The sequence below is a fragment of the Octopus bimaculoides genome, chromosome 1 (assembly GCF_046866305.1).
Source record: "Octopus bimaculoides isolate indiv1 chromosome 1, ASM4686630v1, whole genome shotgun sequence".
Lineage (NCBI taxonomy): Eukaryota > Metazoa > Mollusca > Cephalopoda > Octopoda > Octopodidae > Octopus > Octopus bimaculoides.
In genome coordinates this window covers 133,021,214-133,035,767 of record NC_142928.1, presented here as the reverse complement: position 1 = coordinate 133,035,767, position 14,554 = coordinate 133,021,214, and the positions used below count along the sequence as shown (strand labels likewise).

The 14,554-nt window shown below is 37.8% G+C and overlaps 1 long non-coding RNA gene across 1 annotated transcript; it reads right to left on the bottom strand.

Annotated features, from left to right (window-relative positions):
• Positions 1-2,176: 2,176 nt before the first annotated feature.
• Positions 2,177-12,872, bottom strand: LOC149137736 (uncharacterized). The gene is made up of 2 exons (XR_016243404.1): positions 8,614-12,872; positions 2,177-2,989 (listed from the first exon to the last, which is right to left on the bottom strand). It is a non-coding gene; the product is annotated as an uncharacterized LOC149137736 (long non-coding RNA).
• Between the last annotated feature and the right edge of the window lie 1,682 nt (positions 12,873-14,554).

The following is a 14,554-nucleotide window of genomic DNA, read 5'->3' as shown; positions in this document are numbered from 1 at the left end:
GACGAATATATTGCATATGTTGCTGCTGTGAATAATGATTGATGAATAAAAGAATATTTCAGCAGGCTTTGAAAGTTATGAGTAGAGCTGTTCGTATTCAAGAAGATCATATCCCATAGCTATTTCAGGGATTCTCTATTTGAGGTTTCCTGAGTGAACATATGCATACAACCACATATACTTATGAAATACATATACAATACGCACACACTTAAAAAAAACAGTAATGAAACATACACACGCATGTTCTGTTGTGATACGCGCTTCCACAAGTGCAATTTATCAACGCGCACACGCATGCACACACATATATACATCAGCCAATTTAGGTAATCCGAAACGTCAAGACTTAAATCGAGTCTTCACTTAATCAAAAGAACCTTGTCACTTTGTTAGTGACCGACTTGAATTCTGCAAAGAAAAATAAGTTAAAGTGCATCTCATAGAAAGCATACACTCATAGCTTGTTAATGTTGTCATTATGTATTACGTAGTATATCTATATATTATAGCCATCGCTGTTTGTTATAAACTGATATAAATAGCTTGTCTTCATATATAGTATCTTCAGGCACACAAAAAACTAAAAAAACATTATGCTTGAAGCCACGGTGTTTTCATTTGTCTGTAACATAATGTTCGTTAAAATGAATAAATATTCGGCAAAACAAAACACCATTAACGCACCAATGATTTATAAGATGTTATTTAAATTCCAATGAAGTATCTTTATTTTTGAATTAGAAACTTGCTTTTCTTTGTTGGTGAGAAATTTGAAAAATAAAATCAGAACACACACACACACACACACACACACACACACACACACACACACACACACACACACACACACACACACACACACACACACACACATATATATATATATATATATATATATATATATATATATATACTAGGTTGTCACACGAAATGTCGCATTTTTTATTACTTGTTATTTCCGTCATTTAAAAACTCAATTATGTATAACCTTGCATTTAATCTTGACTCTTTTTCTTTCCAAACAATATTGGCATGCAAAATTCGTACTCATAGATAGGCCTTATGAAAATGATAACAACTAAACTATGTTGAGTGATTTTCTTGTGTGAGTACAAACTGGGTCACTCTGCTGCAGGAGCTCTACGGAATATCAAACAGACCTTTGGTAATGGTTTTGGTGACATCAGAACTGTTCAGAGATGGTTCCAAAGATCTCGTTCAGGAGATGATAGCTTTGAAAATGAACCAAAGGGGAGGCTAAAATCAGTTACTCGGCATGATGAATTAAATGCTTTGGTTGAACAAAATCCGAGAACAACGGTCCGAAAACTTAAAAGTTTCTTGGATTATGACAAACATCCAATCATTTTGAGGTTTACTGAGAGATTCCATATCTGCCTCTGTTATGGTCGAGAATGTCGAAGTTGTTGACCGCTTCACTTACCTTTGTAGTGTGATCCTTAGAAGCATTAGCTGTGACTCTGATGTCTTAGAAAGACTTGGATGTGCCCTGCAGTTGTGGTCTTACCAGATAAAGGTACCGTTATCTGAGCAGGAGGGCATAGGTTCGGGCCTTCAGGTCGCTGGTCCTCCCTGCTTTATTCTATAACTATGGAACTTGTACACTCACCGGGGCTCTTAAGAGCCGCCTGATTCCAGGACGTTTCGCGAGATTGTGGCTTACCACTGGTCGGATTTCGTATCTAACGACTACACTCAGAAACTGGAATGCGTCCTATTACTTGTTTCTTGCATAATTTAGGAGCGTCGGCTCAAACTGCTTGGTCGTGTTGCTTGATTTTCCCGAGTTGAATCCTGCATATCGTGTTCTCTTCTCTGGAGTGACGGCTTGTGTTGGTCGGCCACATGTCATATGGTCACGGTGGATGAAGGAATGTCTAATAAAGATGGTGACTGACTGGGACACTGCTCGGAGGTTTGCCCGGGACGACCCGAGCAAATACCGACAAATGGTGGATGCAGCGATGCGCTGCAACATCGCATGCGCCCATACCTGACCTGATCATATTTTTAATTTTTGACCGTATTATATCCCCCAGCCGTTTTATGTAATTCAAGTATTAAGTTGTATTCATTTACAATGTGATATTATCCTGAAGTCTGCCTTGATGTGATCGCTTAAACATTAGTAATAGCAACATTACCAATGGTATCAAATAAATAAATTGCATTTATTAAGTTATTCTTTTAACTGGATAAATGAACAACTAAATTCTCTTATTGCTTGCTTGCTTGCTTGCTTGTTTATCTGTCATTTAATACAGCCAAACCGGCGCATAACGGGAAAATACTCCGAAATGAAAGTACCCCTGAAATGTGAGTACAAATGGAATAAAACAAGTTTCACGTAAAACAGACCACGGGTTCCTGAGATCCCCGTTTTTTAGAGGTTTGTTTCCACAAATTTAAGTCGTAAAACCTGGAGTTATTGGCCTTTATTGTAAAAGCCGGATAGTTTTTTTGGCATAACCACAAATGTGTATCCCATTGACTTTGTTGTTTCATAACTTCCAGAAAAATGGATACTTTTTAACGAAATGTTCGACAAATACCGCTCAGATACTGTGGATTCAGAGTATATAGGGATTTATGGGAACGAACTTTTCTGAGGGGGTGGGGAGAGGAGTTTCGGAAAATTCACACGATCCGACTTCTTTTCCTCATAACTTTCAGGAAAATGGATTTCTTTTAATGAAATTTAATACAAATGCCTTTCAAACAGCATAGAAATTTGCGGGGAAAATAATTTTTCCGAGTAGGTGGCGAGAGGAGTAGTTTTGGATCAAGAAGACCAAATAAGTTGGAACTACTCCATTTTGACGGGGATTTTCCTCATTTTTTATTTCACCACAGCCTTCGAAATGAAAAAAAAAGTCTTGAAAAGTTTTGAAATTCCTCACCATCTCACTCCGGACTGATTTTGGCCAATTTTTTAAAAACTTGAAATCCATGGGAGAAGCCTTTTCTGTAAAAATAAAAGAAAATTTGTAAATATTTTCAGAGGAAAAGGTGTACGATTCAAGGGAGATTTGGCTGTTGTTTCTAGCACATCCAAAACCACCCTCAGTTTTCACTCTCACTTATATTGATGTTTTCTCAATATTTTCCTCCCATTAAACACATTGTATGGAATGATGATGCCGAAGTAACACACGTGTGGTCCGTTGGTGGACTATAAAAAAAAAATGTAATTTAAATTTTTACCCCCCACCTCAGTCAAGCAAAGCCGTGTGTGCGTGTAAGAAAAAAACATTACCACTGTGGATAAATGCCAACAAGACCTTCTCGGGCTCAATCGGGGCAGGAAGTGGGGTTGCAAAAAAGTCATAATTTTTCAAATTCCTATTTTTTTATAGCATATAAATGTATTTATCGGGAGAAAAATATAGAAAAAACATCAATACATTTGAGAGTGAGAAAGAAACGAGAAGGGTTTCTTGGGATGTGCTAGAAACAACAGCCAAATCTCCCTTAAATCACTCACTTTTTCCTCTGAAAATATTAACAATTTTTGAAATATTTCTTTTACCGAAAAGGCTTCTTCCATGATTTTGAAGTGCAAAAAATATTGGTCAAAATCAGTCCACATCATTGCGAAGGTTATGGTTCTTAAAAAAAGGGGGGTGGGAAACGTTGTCAAAACGGAGTAATTTCAACTTATTTGGTCTTTCTGATCCGAAACTCCATTTTTCGAAACTCATCTCCCCACCTCCTCAGAAAAAATTTCCCCCACAAATTTCTTTATAATCGTAATCTATGCCGTTTGAAAGGTATTCGTATAAAATTTTATTAAAGGAAATCCCTTTTCCTGAAAGTTATGAGGGTAAGAAGTTAGACTGTATTAATTTTCCGAAATTTCTCTCTCTAACACCGCGAAAAAATTCTTTCCCATAAATCCCTATATAGTCTGAATCCACAGTATCTGAACAGTATTTGTTGGACATTTCGTTAAAAAGTATCCATTTTTCTAGAAGTTATGAGGCAACAAAGTCGGTGGTGGGATACACATCTGTAGTTATGCCGGCGCATAATGGGAACATACTCTGAAAGTAAGGTACCCCTGAAATGTGAATATAAACGGAATAAAACAAGTTTCGCGTAAATCGGATCACGGATTCCCGAGATGCGCGGTTTTTTTTGGGTACCTTCATAAATAGCCAAAACCGTGCATAATGGGAAAATACTCTGAAAGTAATATAACCCTGAAATGGGAGACTTGTTTCCATTAATTTTATGCTTACGTTATATAACAAATCCTTTTGCATTTTTGTAGAAGTGTGCACATATATCATGAATAAATGCTGTTACTGGAGTTCAAGTTTATCCTGGAAGTTCTATTTCTTTTAGATGCTGTAGATAATCAATTAAACCTTAAACATGAACTTGTAAACCAGACTTATGATGACACGAACGAATTGAAATAGTTAACTGAATCATAAAATTAACTTTCATTTCAAGGCAATGTTGAAATCAGCTTCAATGTTTTATAACTTGAACCGTCAGTGACCCAACGGGTCACGGGTAGTCTAGTAATAGTATAAAATCTTTCAATTCCATTCACATAAACTTACATTTTTCTTTGCCAAAAACACTCATTTTTGTGAGACTACAATAATACTTAATGTGTACCTATTTCTAGTTTCTTGTGGTTTGGATTTTTTTTTCGTTATATTTTTACTTCTAATTCCAAACTGAGTAGCGCAAGTGAAAACAAAACAAACAAAAAAACATGCGGCAATATTAAAGTAAAGTGAGAAGAAATCTGTTGCTTTGTCAATTTTAAAGATAAATGTTTGTCTGTTGTAGAAAAATTATTGTTGCAGTATCGCCCCCATCAAAGAAAAAAAAAAGAAAAATAAGAAAGAAAAAAAATGGCAAGCCACGTCGAACGTAATTTCCCGTCTAATCACACACATCTTTTACCAATAACTACCCACTTAAATCAGAAATAAAATGCCCGAAAATAAATCAACGTAAATGAAGTCTATCTATCCTGCAGTTGGTTTTTACTAGAAACGTGGTTAAGCTTAAAAATGTGACCATTGCTGTTTTTCAAAATTTCTTAAGAAAAGAAAAGAAAAGAAAAATTCCACGATGGTGAGTTGTTAGAAGAAGCATTTCTGTGCAGTAATGACAGCTTATTTAACGGATTTTCTAACTCACAAGATTATGTCAGTATTACACGACTTACAGTTATCTGACTATTGCAAGAATATATGCAATTTCAGCTGATATGCAAATTCAGCTAAAAAGAAAATGACTTGGTGGTATGTGACTGATTCTCACTTGTGTTTGACGAGTCAACAAATCTATCAGACACCGATAATTGTTATGGTAAGAATGGTAGTTAGTGCCTTCACTACAAAAGAGTCACTGAAGTTATTGTTCATGAAAGAGTAAAAATCAGGTGAAGATATTTACAATTGTCACACTACATGCAACATCGATTGATAAACTTCTACACAAGCTATATCGGATCACACACAATTGATGGGCCACCAGCAATGGCTGGTAGTATAAAAAAATGTACTGCCTTTTGAGAAAACTATGAATTCGTTCATATTTTTGCCTGAACATAGTAACATTGTTATAAAACTAATCTTCTTTGCAACATCAGCTTTTCAAACCCTGACGAGAAGACACTAAAGAAAAATAACCTGATCTCGGCACATATAGAAATACGATGGCCCAGTAAAGGTAAAATTCTTATAAAATCCAAAATCACAACTATTGATAAACCATGTAGCTTTTGTTGGATTTGAGCTTTCTTACACACATCACAAGTAAATTGAATTCCTTCAATTTGGAGCTCTGGTGAAGAATAAGTATGAAGCTTTAATGATGAGCTTACAAAATAATTGAAAGCAAAACTAGATTTGTGAAGATGATATCTGATAATGATTTATATGAGCAAAATGATATGCGATAATGAATCAGTGACAGTCTGAAATGCTTATTTGAAAGTTTACCTATCTTGGAGCTGATGATCACCAATTTTATAGATATGCCATACTTCACTTGTGCGCATCGTAAAAAAGCCAGAGCTGCAGTGTTCGTCCGGAAAAAAGATGGGACGAACACTGGACCGGCTTAAGTATGTTATATAAATAAAGATCTTAATCTAGAGCTGCTTCTGTTGCATAATTTGAGTCACATTTTTGTTTCATAAATCCTTTTGCATGTAACAGATGTAGTTGCATCGACTAGAAAACCTTACTCAAATAACCCTTTCTACTAAAAGCACAAGGCCTGAAATATGGGGGAGGGGACTAGTCGATTACATCGACCTCAGTTTTTCACTGGTACTTAATTTATCGACCCGAAAGGATCAAAAGCAAAGTCGACCTCGGAGGAATTTGAACTCAGAACGTAACGACAGGCGAAATACCTTATCGACCCAAAAGGATGAAAGGCAAAGTCGACCTCGGAGGAATTTGAACTCAGAACGTAACGACGGGCGAAATACCGCTAAGCACTTCGTCCAGCGTGCTAACGATTCTGCCGGCTCGCCGCCTTACAAACCTCACTTAAATAATAACAACTCATGATCTGGAACCAAACTTGTGGATCTTAAAAATAACATTGTACTAAGATTTGCATATAACTTGGTTGTTTGAAAAAAGGATTTTTATTCCTAAATAGGCGCATGCGTGGCTGCGTAGCAGTGGGGTAAGAAGTTTATATCCCACCCACATTGTTTTGTGTTCAGTCCTATCGCGTAACAACTTGGGCAAGTATCTTCTACTATAACTTCGAACCAGCCAAAGCCCGAGTAAGTGGAAACTGAAAGAAACCTGTCGTATATATATATATATGAGAGAGAGAGAGAGAGAGTGCGTGCGCATGTGTCTAACCTCCGCTTGACAATTGATGTTGATTTATTTATGTCCCCGTAACTTTTGCCGGTTCGGCAAAAGATACCGATAGAATAAGTTCCAGGCTTAAACAAAAAAACAAAAGCAAAAAAAAAACAAAATCAAAAACAATACTGGAGTTGATTCGTTCGACTAAAATTCTCCAAGGTGGAGAATGACTGAAACAAATAAAAGACAAAAGATAAAGATAAATGGTGCAGCTTAGAAAATAAAACATTTGGAGACGGCACCATCTCAGAAGATATGCGAACCCATAACTCGATCACTGGGTCTTGATCCATTAGATTTTTATCCACGGAGAGCAGCAAAATGCACCGTGTATCGACAGAGCTCGCGCAGCGCCTAATAACTTGAAAATAGCAATAGACACGTACACAGGGATCGTTTTGTATAAAGATTTAATAACAGCCTGGAGAAATAAAACAAGACGCTCCAAACCCCTATTGATGATAATGGACATCCCTTTCGACATCTTTCATAGGTTTCCTCCGCGCCCACAATCTTTCTCCCCCCCTCTCTCTCCCACCCACTCTCTCTCGATCTCTATCCTCGTATTTCCTAATGTGAGTTTCTAAACACCCGCACATCTATCTATCTATCTATCTATCTATCTATCTGCTTCTTTGTCTCTCTCCATTGCAGCTGGAACAAGGAAGACGTGTTCTTGTCTGTCTCCTGTCCAAGCTTGATTTACGCGTTCGCCACCACAACCTCGTTTAGGCTTAGCAGCCTTTCCTGTTTGTTTTCACTGTCCTGTTTGTGTTACCAATTTTGACCCTCCTCAAAATCCCAAATTTTATTTAATTTGCTTTGCGGGAGCAACTGTTTTATCGAAAGCGTATATTGTTGTTAAATGCTCGAAATACGAGAGTAGAAAAACAGCCAACAACTGATGAGGGGTCGTTCTTTATGTTGTCTGTTTTGTTGATCCAAGTATGATCCAACTGTGAAAGGTGGGGGCCCAATCGCCGCGAGAACCGTCACCAGATACCGATGGTCGACCCTATTTAGCTTGGTCTAAATGGACCAGTGCTCCACCCTTGCCAGGTACCCTATGAACCCGCTCTAAAGTATAACGTATAAGATGGAGATTGTCGTTTATGGACCGGCCGGGGATGGCACAAATTTGCGCCTCCCCGACGAGTCCACCCACGACCCGTGCAAATCATTTTGCTACTACTTTCGCCAAAATTTTCAACTCTGTGTTAAGCAGAGTGATGTGCCGAAAGTTATTTACTAGATCCCCTTTGTCTGGGTCCTTTCTTAGCAGCATCATGTTTTAGGCTTCTAAAAATTTAGGAAATTTTTTAGGCTTCTAAAATAGTTAGACTGTCTAGTCCCGTGGGGACTGGACAGTCTGAATAAACACCTACCAGCCTGAAAGTCTTACCACCGCTGAGCATCACATCAAGGACGACTAGCCTGCCTTCCGGGTCAATAAAGTGTGTTCTAGTCACGAAAGCCAGATTTTTCCTAAGTAGAATCGCGACACCACTCCTTCCCCCTGGTTGGCATGGAGAAATAAATTTCTCGTAACCGTTCAGGAGGGGGGAGGGGAAGACCTGCATATCCACTCAATCTGGTTTCCGTGGCCACTATCACATCCAATCTGTGTGACCTGAGGTCATTAAGGAAGCGACCTTGCTTCCAGTCTGACCCCAGGCCACGCACATTTAAACATCCTACAGTGAGTGTATCCATAAAAAAGGCTTACCTTTGGTGGAGAAGAGATTATAATCTCTTCTCAGTCTCTTCCGTGTCTTGCGAGGATTCTTTGGTTAGGCCCTCGTACATGGATGCACAAAAGTCCTTTCTGAGAGGGCCTATGTCGTGGGAGAATCGGGTGTATAGTATATTATAATTTATCTTATTTATGGAATAAATTAGGATTCCCTCTGGTAGGAGAGTGAAATGTCGTTTGTAAGGTTCTGCAGTTGGTATGTCTTGCCGTTCATCTGCTAAGAAATCATTCTCTGTATTTATTGCCATGAAATTGAACTCGGCTGCTGTTGGGAAGAGGGGGAGGGGAAGCACTTTTTCGAGACTGGGAGTGGTTGATTTGGCTATTTTTTGTTAGTGTTAAGTTTTTTTTTGGTGGGTGGGGGAGACTATTTGGAAATCGTGCGTGTCTGCAGGGGGAGATTTTCTCTTGTTGGAGCTGGGTCTAGAGGGGACGTGTTGGCTGTTTCTTCTTTTTTGTAGTTTGTTTTTGTGAGTTACAGTAGCCCAATCTTGTTTTGGTTTCCTCTTTTTCTGTTGTTGGAGTAGTATACTCGTGTATGGGTGGATCCTTTACATCAGCTGCGGTTGTTGGTTTTGTGATTTGCGTAGGGGAGGAGAGGGGCACTCTGCTTTTACGTGGTCTTTCTTGTCACATTTAAAACAGCGAGGCCGCCTCCCCTCGACTATCACACGTAACTTGGTCTCCTCTCCAATCTGAATAGTCTTTGCAATTTCTTCGAGGTGGGTAGGGGTTGCTTGAATAACTAATACGAACCCCTGGCCTTTCCAGTTCTGCTGCTCAATTTTAGTGGCTTCAAGGATCGATATTTTGTCCTCCTAGCCCATGATAAGTACTGCACAAAGCCAGGTGACGTCTATCGGGAGGAATTTCTCCCACTGTTATTTTGGAAGTGCGCCTTCCTAGGTAGGTTGGTAGCAGCACTACCTCGGCTGTTATCAAAGGCTTAATAGTGTATTGCCTGGCTTTTTCCCCCACTTTTGAAATGCACAATATTTGTTACAAATCTCTTTCCTCTTGTTACAAAAGTAATGTCAGACCAAATAGGTTGTAGATATTTCTCCACGTCTTCTTTCGTTGCTATTTCTAGTTTGTTTCTCCTTCACTAAGAAACTTTTGAACAGTTATTTTCTTTGTAGTGCTTTCTATTAATTCACTGGGGAGGGTGGCTTTCAATTCGTGCCCCTCCCTCTGAAACATCTCTTTGTGCTTGTTTAATGCTTCTGGTTCTACATTAATTTTTTTTTGCGATATACCTGCTGCAGCAGCGAAATGTTTTGTTCAGCTGTTCTTGTTGGAGACCTTCTAGGAAATCCTTGCCTAACGGCATGTTAAACGTGTTATCCATTGTTTTTTTTTTTCCTTAACAGAGGAGCTACTCATGGCTTGGAAATTAAAATTCCCACAAATGGTACGATACATGGCAAAAATCAACAATTTCCCCCCTCGAATGAGGGTAAAACATTTTCAAAATAAAGTCTGCAAATGCAGAACGTAAACAAATATGGTAACAACAAAAAAAAAAAACACAGAAGAGTTCCAACAATAACAATCCAACAATGCAATACTCACGTTTGAAATAAACCAATCCAAAGTTAAACTTGCACTAAGAATAAAGTGTAGGTAAAATTACCACCTGCTGTTACAGCAGGTTGATGCTGGTAGTTTATCCCGTACTCCTCCGACTTTTAGTTCATGCAATTGAAAAAAACCGCATTATTTATTGGATGGCCCAATATATATATATTCTAACATTCACATACTTTGTATGGTATATACAAGATTCTTCTATTCCTTTTAATTTCCTTTGATCCTTCAAAGAAAGTCAATGCTCCAATTATTGTTTTCTTTTTATTGAACACTTTCACCGACAAAAAATATTTCGTTTTTACACGAGTTCAGATGTTTATTTTAGACCCTTTGTATAACAGTTACCCACATATACCTTCCCTGGAATCACTTAAATTTTAAAAAAAGTTTCATCTTCAAACAGCCTTAATGAAACAAAATTTACAGCAAGATACATTAGGCGTTCGTTCTGTCATCTTTCTCATTTTGTTCGTTTTCTTTTCGTTTTTTTGTTTTTGTTAACCTCAGATATACTCAAAACTATATTATCGTATCAGTAAAATTTGGACTTTTCCTCGGTTCACGTGAGTTACAAGTCAGTTATGTAATATGTTCATATCTGTATCTATCTGTCTGTATGTATGTATGTATTTATGAAGTAAAATAGGGATTAAATAGATCCAGGCGAATACCTCTCTAAGCAGTTTGTAGAAATCGAACCGGGTTAGCTAAATCGTCCAGTTATTACCACAACAGTTCTTGCACGTTGTTAATCTTTTCCTGTGACAGTCCCAGTTTGTAAATCCGAGGTCAAAAACCAGTTAAATTCGGTCTACTAATTACAGAGTATATAAGAAAAAAAAAACAAAGAATGAAGATGCATTGTCAAAGGTTTATTTGGCTTACACGTGGGTCGTGCCAGGCTATTCGAAGCGCGTGTAGGCTAAATAAATCACTGATAATGCACCTTCGTTATTTATGTCACACACACACACTGACGTTTAGGACTGACTCGTGAAAATGCTTTGGACAGGCAAAGGGTTAAAGATTTATTCACATCCGCCTAAAGTTCGCCAGTCTCCAAGCCTCAACCCTTACGATTTTACATTCACTTATTAGACAAACTTGAGTACTAGGGAGTCTGTGTACGTGTGAATCAGAGTTGGTCGTGCTGTTTCATAAGCTCATTTTCTAAGAAAACTCAAATTCTTTAATTATTTCAATGATTAAGCGAATTTCATTGGAAAATTTTTTGCACAACAAATTTTACTCTTACATCACACTCGAACCTTCACTGTAGAATGCAATCGAAAACTTGCAACAACACTTGTCATACTCGATTCCTTTCACGAAATTCTTTCTGATATTATGCCTGCTGTTTTTCGTTCATGTTATTGCTTTGCACCTCTCTTTCTCTCTCTCTCTCACTCACTCTCATTGTTCACCGTCCATGTTTTCTCTTTGTATCTACTGACACTTCTATTTTTTTGATATCCTACGTATCTTGTACGTTCGTGGTCAGCTATGTTGGTTCTTCTTATCTGCTGGTTTTTTTTTTCTTAATCTTTCTCTTGTTTCTTGTCATTATTCTCTCTTCCTTTGCCTGTTTCATCTTATCTGCTTTCGAGTTACTGCAAGACTTCAATTGCGTTTTACAGTGATGGGTTAAATGTAAAGTGAGAGTAAAATTTGTTGTACAAAAAATGCTCCGCAGAAATAAAATTCGTTTAAGCACTGACGTAATTAACGAGTTGGCATTTTCTTAAAAATTGAACTTATGAAAGAGCACGACAAACTATGATTCACACGTACACATACATTCATATACTCCCAAATTATTCATACAATTTTTATCTACCATGAGAAGACATCAGCCTGTAATCCCGAGTACTAAAGTCCGTCGAAGAATGCCGTAAAAAAGCATCAGTCTGGATATAAAATCGTAAATTCTCAGGCGATTGGAGACTGGTGAACTTTCGGCGGATGTGAATAAATCTTTAACCCTTTGCCTGTCAAAAGCATTTTCACAAGTTTGTCCTAAACGGCTATGCTTCTTTACAAACTTTTAGTTAGCCCTGGTTTCATACGTTCTGAGTAATATAAAGCTTTCCTTTCATAAGTTCCAAGTTACTCTGGTGATTGAGAAAAAAAGGGGAATGTATATCATGCACACCAAGGAAATATGTTCTGTGTGTAACATATGATGCACAGCACAGGCAAAAATTCTTCAAGTTTTTAAAATCAACAAATGCAGTCGTCATGATGAAGAAGAAAAAAGGAAAGCTTTTGTCATGACGACTTCATTGTTACCAGCAGAAAGCAACACTTTCGAAGAGCAAATTTTGAAAATAATATACTTACTATATCAGTGGAGTAAGAAATGCATTTCGAAATGCGATTATATCAATTTGTCACAATGGAAAAAGCAAGGAACATATTCAGCCACCCACAAGAAAACGGAGGAGATAATTCAGAAACGTTCAGAGTAAGCAGTTGGTTTGGATGAGCAAAAGGGCTGTATAACCTTCACAATATCTTTATGCCTGGTGAAGCTGCAAGTGTAGATATTCAGGCAACCAAGGTAGTTCCCCTTGTTTCTTAAGAGTATCATCGAACTTGGTAACTATTCTTCCCAAATTATGTAGAGGAAACAGGCATCTTATAAAATGTGCTATTCTACTTATTCATCTCATGAAAAGGAAACGAAAAAGCTCTTCTGGGTTCAAGGCTACGAAAGACCACTTGACACAACTTGTCAGTAATTCCCAGGAGAGATTTCAAGCCGAAGCTATTACTCGTTAACTAGTCAGTAAACATACGAACAATGAGGAGATTCTAAAAATATAATTGTCTGTGATGTGGAAATTAAGCAAGAAGGCCTGGGTGAGAACAGAATATTTCAGCAATGGGTTCTGTGTTATACATTTGTCCAGCAGTGGAAAGGTATTGAATAGTACATAACCCTGAATCTAACGGCTAGTTGGTGACTGATAAACTCCCTAACTGTCCGTAAACTTTCGACATAGATAAAGGGTGTAGTTCTTAATATCAAGGCTAACTACCTTTGTCGCGCTTTCAGATAACTTGCTGAAGAGATAAACATTCTGTCAAGGACATTGGGTAAAATTACAATATCATGAAGCTTGTTGATATCAAAGATGTCTGGGTCGAAGAAACCTTGTACTGCATGAATAGAGTATGGAAGAAGCTATAGCCAGAAGCATGCCATGACTTTCTGGAATTTTACGAGGAAATAGTGCCAACAGTTATTAATGATATAATTGAGCTTGCATTTGAAGGAAGAATCCAAAATGTCAATGCGGAAGATTTGGAGGAATTGAAAGAGTTTGATGGGAAAAAGTGTTTGTATTATCTAATGAAGAACTGCGAGAATTAGCAAAGCAATACATTTAAAATGAAGATGAAGATGAAGACATTAGTGTAGAGACAGTGTAATTGAAGAAAGACTTCTTTCTACTGAGTTCCTCAATAACACCATTGTCAAGATCATAAAAAACCATGTACCAGTTTGTTGAAAACGATCCTGACTTGAACGCAGCAGTAGGGCAAAGTGAAATTTTGTGGACATGAAAGCTTGCTATTGTGTGATAAAGATTCCCGAACACGCAGACGACATTCAATACATCATTTGGAAAGCAAAGAATGTACCAGAGAACAATAACCTTGACCCTCACCCCAAATATTACATCAGTGCTATATATGTGTATCGTTGTGTCTATCCCCACCACCACCTATCACCACTTGAAACTGGTGTTGGTGAGTTGACATCCCTGTAATTTAGCGGTTCTGCAAAAGAATCCGATAGAATAAGTGCTAGGCTTACAAAATAAGTCTTGGGGTCAATTTGTTCGACTAAAACCCATACACATACACATAAACACAGACACACAGACGCACACACACACACACACACATCTATCTATCTATCTCTCTCTCTATCTATCTATCTATCTCTCTATCTATCTCTCTCTCTTTCTTTCTCTCTCTCTCTCCCCCTCTCTCTCTCTCTCTCTCTCTCTCTCTCTCTCTCTCTCTCTCTCTCTCTATATATATATATATATATATATATATATATATATACATATACATATATGCGAGGGATGTAAAGGAAATCTGGGCCGTGGGAGGAGAAAAAATTAAACACTGCAAAATTGTTGTAGTAAATAACCAAAAATACACAGGGTCCTTGTTTTTCATGTTGGTCCATGGAATGATGAAAACAGCATTGTCCGCCATCATGCCAAGCAAATGGATAAAATTTTACCGAACAATAATGCTCTGTCTTCAGTGATCCCACTGACATTTGACAGGCAGCGTTTGTCAA